The sequence below is a fragment of the Balaenoptera acutorostrata genome, unplaced genomic scaffold (assembly GCF_949987535.1).
Source record: "Balaenoptera acutorostrata unplaced genomic scaffold, mBalAcu1.1 scaffold_449, whole genome shotgun sequence".
Lineage (NCBI taxonomy): Eukaryota > Metazoa > Chordata > Mammalia > Artiodactyla > Balaenopteridae > Balaenoptera > Balaenoptera acutorostrata.
The window spans coordinates 256,634-263,693 of record NW_026646805.1 but is presented as its reverse complement, the minus strand read 5'-3'; the positions used below and the strand labels follow the sequence as shown (position 1 = coordinate 263,693).

General features: G+C 39.7%; 1 pseudogene; it reads right to left on the bottom strand.

Annotated features, from left to right (window-relative positions):
* Window positions 1-2,993: 2,993 nt before the first annotated feature.
* Window positions 2,994-7,060, bottom strand: part of LOC114238973 (ELKS/Rab6-interacting/CAST family member 1-like) — a 102,166-nt pseudogene continuing 98,099 nt past the window's right edge.

The window sequence follows — 7,060 nt, the reverse complement described above, 5'->3', positions numbered from 1 at the left end:
CAGAAACTGGGAGAGACATGAGAGAGGGAAATTCTGGCAGGAGACTGTACAGCAGAAGTGACTGATGAGTTCTGATTTTCTTTGCAGCAGCAGTTCCTTTGGCCACGCCAGCAAAGGTGCAAGCAGAGAAGCCAGTCCCTAGACATGCTGCCAAGAGAAAGCGCGTTCCGGAAGAGTCCGTGCTCCACAACAAGAGAAGCCACCGCAATGAGAAGCCTGTGCACAGCAACAAAGAGTAGCCCCCGCTCGCCGCAACTAGAGAAAGCCCATGCACAGCGACAAAGACCCAACACAGCCAAAAATAAATAAATAAATTTAGTTTTTTTAAAAAAAGAATATATTCATAAGGGTTGAAGGCATAAAACTGAAGGAGATAAACAGACTAAATAAATCAAGTTTCAAAAGATTCTTAAAGATTAGAGTCATTGGCTGAATTTAGCAAAGTAAAATGTAATAAAGAACAAACAATTTTAACACCTATTAATATATGCATGGTATATAACACTTCATGGGTTCCAAGGTGCTTTTATACACATTACATCATTTAACAACCCCCCCCAAAGTAACTATTATACCCTGTCTACTGAGGGTAGAGGAAACTGAGGGTTAGTGAGTTTTCCCAATACCACATTTCAGGGAGGGCCAAGAACAGAACATTAATCACCTTCTAATCATCTCTCTTGCAACTAGATCCAAAATTCCAAAGAGTACAAGTATGGAGGAAAAATGAGTGTAGAAAAACAACTGCCATCAGAAAAATTAATCAGGGCAAGTAAGAATAATGGGAGGAACAGCAATATTTCACCGAGGAAAATAAGATTTGGGGGCTGTCAAATATAGGCTCCCAATATCTAAAAAATCATCCTGCTGAAGGAGGATTACACTTGTTCAATACGGCCCAAGCTAATCTTAACCAGCAAATACGATAAGTAGCCAAATTCTGGTTCAAGGAAAGAGGGTCAAAACTGTCCAAGCCATTCATGCATCTTAATTGGACATATCTGACCATAAGCTGAATAAATCCATTTGCCAGACTTTGTAGGAAATTTTCATCAAACGAACAGCTGGGCTTTATCAAATGAGACTCTACATCTGCATCAGACATTGTTTCAAAATATACAAATAAACTTCTAGAGGAAGGTGGTTCTAATTTCACAATTATAAAATTAGGAATGAATTTAAAGTAAAACACAGGAAAAAGTCTTTCTCAATGAAGATAGATATGTAGGTACAGAGAAGGTTTTTTCTAGGCATTTTTATTATTCATAATCAAACAAAAGGAAACATATAAAGTATATAATAAGCACCCATGTACCAGCAAATTAAACAGAAGTAAATCTGCCTCCAGGTATTTTAAATATATTTCAAATATAAATATGTATCTATATGTTATGAAGTATGTTAAATTACACACAAACGCATTACCCATCGTAAGAATGAGAATTACCTGAACTACTTAAGATACTCATATATTCTTCCTTATCCCAACCCTCTTCCCTTCCCTACCTCCAGAAGAAATAACTTTGCTGAATTTTTATCCTAAATATTCCCTTGCCCTAAAACGAAAAGAATAATATATTCCACTGTGTGACTATACCATAACTTACTAACTCAATCATTCTGTCAGTAAACATTTGCAAAGTATTTCCTCAGTTCTGTTTTGGTTTTTTCCTTAATCCAAACAAGGTTACTATGAGCATTCTTACATACATCCTGGAGTTCATCTACAGTATATGTATCTGGCAGGGTACCCTTATGTTTAGTAAGTGCTTTCCAAAATAGTTGTACCTATTTAAAAACCCAACAGCACTGTGTGAGAAATTCAGTTGCCACATTTACCAACACCTGATACTGTCAGACTTCTTAATTTTTGCGAACACAGCTTACAATGCTAAGTATAAAATGGTTTCTTAATCTGGTCTTATTTTACATTCCACTGATTACAGTGAGGGTACATAACTTTTCATATTTATTTGCCATGTATATTTCCTCTTATATAAATTTTATTAACACATACACAGGTTGTACGAAAACATGCATCCTGACCTAAGATACGGGTGCATGCATAAACACCAAAGCAAGCGTTTATTTCTGCGAGAGAATGGAGGGGAATACTCTCAAGAAAAGATATGCCAAAGAACTTTGACTCTGTTTGAAATTTTACTTCCCAAGTTGAGTAATTACCATTACTTATTATGTTATTCTCTATGCTTTTTGAATCTCACAAATAATTAAATTATAAAATGTAAAAAGATAATATAAATGCATGGTCAACAAGCAAGCACCCAGTGGACTTCCCTGGCTGTCCAGTGGTTAAGACTATACTTTCCAATGCAGGAGGTACAGGTTCAATCCCTGGTCAGGAAGCTAAAATCCCACATGCCTCGCAGCCAAAAAACCAAAACATCAAACAGAAGCAATACTGTAACAAATTCAATAAAGACTTTAAAAATGGTCCACATCCAAAAAAAAAAAAAAAAAAATCTTAAATAAAAAGGTACACTTTAAAAAAATACAAACAAGCAAGCAGCCAGGACCACTCTTGAAAAAGTGTTCAAAGGAGTTCTTGGGGAACCAAGAATTAAATGAAATGTAAACCTTGGGAACAGGTAAGCCATGGTGCTACAAACAGTGGTAAACATTAAATTCACTTAAACACAGAAATAAAGGCTAAACAATATGAATCATGATTACAGAAAAGACTTTTTCCCCTTCGAAAAGCAACACAATGTAAATATGAAAAGCACTGTGGACTCAGCAAAAGACAACAAAGCTTACCAACAAAAATCAGGAAGGGGGATTATAAACAAACTAAGTATTTTTCATAAAAAGCAGTCAAAGAAACAGAGGCAGATAAATGGAACAGACCAGAAACAGGCCCAGATTTAAACGACAATTTATTTTTGGCATTTCAAATCAGGAGGAAAAAGGTAGATTATTTAATAAATATTATAATGATGACTGGCCACACAGAAAAAGAAAAAGCTGAATCATTAAAGCCAATATATAAATTTTATAAAACAATTTTTAGGTATAAAGAAAAAAGAAACTTTAAATGTACCAGAAGAAAGCATGCGTGAATGACTTAATAACCTTGGTGGGCATAAGGACTTTCTGAGCATGACTGAAAATTGAGAGGACACAGAGGAAAGGACAACTAAATTCGACACATAAATTCTAAAACAAATACCATAAAGGAAGTAAAAAAGAAAATGACAAACAAGAAAATATATTTGCAAAACATGAGGAAAGAGGCCAATTCACTTACTAGGGAACCCCTATAAATCAATAAGGGAAAAAAATAAACCATCTAACAGAAAAATGTAGAAACGACATGAATATGTAGCTTCAAAACGAAGAAAACCCTATGAAAAAATGCTCAACATGCACTCAAATTTAAATAAATATTAAGCAAGAAAGTAGATATTTTTGGAACTTCCCTGGTGGCGCAGTGGTTAAGAATCCACCTGCCAATGCAGGGGACATGGGTTCGATCCCTGGTCGGGGGAATAAGATCCCACATGCCACGGGGCAACTAAGCCCACGTGCCTCAACTAGAGAGCCCGTGTGCTGCAAACTACAGAGCCCATGCGCTCTGGAGCCCATGCGCCACAACTAGGGAGAGAAAACCCACATGCCACAACTAGAGAGAAGCCCGCGCGCCGCAACGAAAAGCTTGTGCGCCGCAACGAAAGATCCCATGTGCTGCAACTAAGACCTGACGCAGTCAAAAACAAACGAACAAACAAAAAGCAATATAGGGGAAGTTTCCACAAGCTAAACATAGTCTAACCATATATCCAGCCATCATGCTCCTAGGTATTTACCCAAATGAGTTAAAAACTTGTGCCCACACAAAAACCTGTATGGGAATGTTTATAGCAGCTTTATTCAGAATTGATAAAAATTGGAAGCAACCAAGATGTCCTTCTGCAGGTAATTACATAAACAAACTATAGTACATCAGACAGCAGAATATTATTCAGCGATAAAAAGAAGTGAGTTATTAAGCCATGAAATGAAATGGAGGAATTTTAAATGCATATAGTAAGTAAAAGAAACAAGTCCTGGAAAGGGTGCATACTGTATGATTCCAAATACATGACATTCTGGAAAAGGCAAAACTGTAAACAGTAAAAACATCCGTGGTAGCGAGCTGGGAGAGCGATGAATAGGTAGAACACGGAGATCTTTAGGCCAGTGAAGATACTCTGTATGACGCTGTAATGGTGGATTCATGTCATTATACATTCAGCAAAACCCACAGAACTGTACAAGACAAAGAGTGAAACCTACTGTAAGCTACAGACTTTAGTTAATAATAATGTACCAATATCGGTTCATCAATTTTAACACATGTACCACACCAATGCAAGATGTTAATAACGGGAAACTGTGGGCAGGGAGTAAATGGGAAAATGCCCTAAAAATAAAGTCTGTTAATTTAACAACAACAAGAAAGCAATAGGGGGTATCTCAAAGGCATAGGGAAGGGAAGAGCCCGGCGGAAGGTGCTCGGCTGGGGGTTGTAGTTAAGGTGGGACAAAACCAGGTGACAAGCAAGGAGGAAGGGGGAAGGGCCGCACCACAGCAAACACAGCACTCGTGTGGCCAGGGCGGGGCTGCTGACCCCGTGCTCCTCTTGGGGAGCTCACAGCGAGCCATTTGTTTGTGTTCTCCGCACTCACGCATTCTCCAAGTCTTGGGAACTGGAACATTTCTCTCTCCCGGCTCAGAAATGATCAGTGGAAAAGGAACCAAAACAAGTACCTCATTATGTGTCAAGATTACTCTGGGAAAACTGTGGGCTGTTGACTGAACTGCTTCTCTTAATCGGCTGGTGCTCTAGCTTTAAAAGTTCCCAGGAGACAACCTGAAATCCAGAATCTTCTCAAAATAGAAAAGAGTGGGGGAAATTCTGAATACATCACCAAACAGTAAGAGCCTCAAGCCTTTGGAAAGAGCCCAAAGGCCAAAAGCAAGACCTGCAGAGCTCTGTCCACACTGGTGGGTAACCTGGTGATTATCTAACAAATTCAGCATGTGTCTACCAGAGTTCCAGAAGAGTGAGAAACCTTGGGATTCGTCTGAGTTAGAACAATCTTTGATTACAGCTGAGTCACCTCTGTGTTCTTAATACAAGTAAGACCTGGGGTCTTTTCACTGTGTCTATTCATGTGATAAATGTCGCCCTCCAGTGTGAAATGGAAGGACGCCCTTGTTCTGTGGGGAAGACAACTGTGGAAGAAGGAGCTATGAGTACGGAGAGAGCCACCTAGAATGCCCCCTCCAAACCCGTCGGCAGAAGGCCTCTTCCTGGGGGCCTCTAACAGATCCTGAATGCTGCAGAAACCCCAGAGGCTTGGGATCCGGGACCTTCCAGGAACTCAAGATCTCTCTTGCTGAGGTCCTTTCCATCATCACATGGACCAAAGTCTTCACCAAAGCCTTTGTGCTTCTCACCGTCTTCCTTACCAGGAAGCTCCACACGCCAGCCAACTATCTCACTGGCTCCCTGGCCAAGACCAATCTCTTGGCTTTCATCTTGGTCATAGCCATCTGCATCACATATACCATCACCCACACCTGGAACTTTGGCCAAATCCTATGTGACATCTGGCTGTCTTCTGGAATCACGTGCTGTGTGCATCTCTGCATCACTGCTGTGGACGTGTACCAGCCATCACCAACATCCTGTAGTACAACAAACGCCAGATATGCGGCCTCCACAGTCACCACTGTCTGGGCCATTTCATCTCCACCCTGGCGCTCTTCTCCCAGATCTCCTACATGATCTACTCCACAGATGGTGCCTTCTACAGCCTGTCCGTGCGGCTCATCACCTTTCACACGGCCTCCGGAAGCCACCATATCACCACAGCCCAGCTCATCAGAGTTCACTCTGCTCCCTCAACCCCCAGTCTCGCACTCAGCCAGCTCCCCTCTGTCAACCACCTGAAAATCAAGCTTGCTCATAGAATCCTGGAGCAAGGGGATGTTTGCACCTCAAGAAAGGAAAGCCATAATACAAATAACTATAGCTCTCTTGAGAACCTTTAACTGCCTCTAAACTTACTGTGTTTTCTGGTTTATTTTATGTGGATCCAAAAATTAAAGCTATTTCTATTTTATCAGCAAACAATGGTCCAGGAAACACATCACGAACGTTGAGTCTAATGATGTTAGTGCAGCAACTTCTACAACAAAATAAGTAGGCAGAAAGCACTGAAGGCTCTAAGCACTGAAAATGACAGGTATAGAGGCATTATCTTAAAAGAAGCAATAATAATCTAAACCAGTTTGGAAAGTACCTGTGCTACCTATTTGATAACTGTTTTAAGACAAATCAAAGTCTATAACATGACAAATTAGTGAGGCAGCTAGTGTACTAAAAAGAGCACAATTACCGGCCCTCTAGAGCCTACTCCACTGGCCCTCCACGGCGAAAGGCAAAGAGACTAGACAAAGCATAATACATGTCATATTTGTATGATGTCCTGTAGTGTCAAAAAGCTTCAACACATACTACTAATTCTCCCAACAGGAAAGTTGTTGTCATGGGAAAAGCTGCATTTTGGAATAAGACCAACCTTGTGACAAAACCTGAAGCTACCACTTTTTTAGCTAAACAAATTTGTACAAATTTGAACCTCCCTTATGATGTAATATGTCTCGGACTTTGTTGGTTTGGGGCTTGTTTTTGTTTTGGGGGCGGGAAAGGGGAGCATGGGAGAATGGATACCAAGGTATAAAAGTGTTTTATTAGTGAGTACTGAAATAACTTAATGGATTGGGACTTAACATTTTTCTATTTCCTTTAAGAAATGGGAGAAGATAGTTCAGAGTATATTTTGTGAAAATTTTGTTTTAGCTGTACCTCTAAGCATGTATACTATACGTTGACACAGATGAATGTAACATATATTTCTTATTATGTGTCATGGCCTAAAAATTTAGCCACTGATTATAACAGAGCAATCAAGATCTAAAATCCACTACCAAAAAGTTGCAAGGATTAAACAAGATTACAGATATAAAGTGGCTAACATAAGTGCTGCCA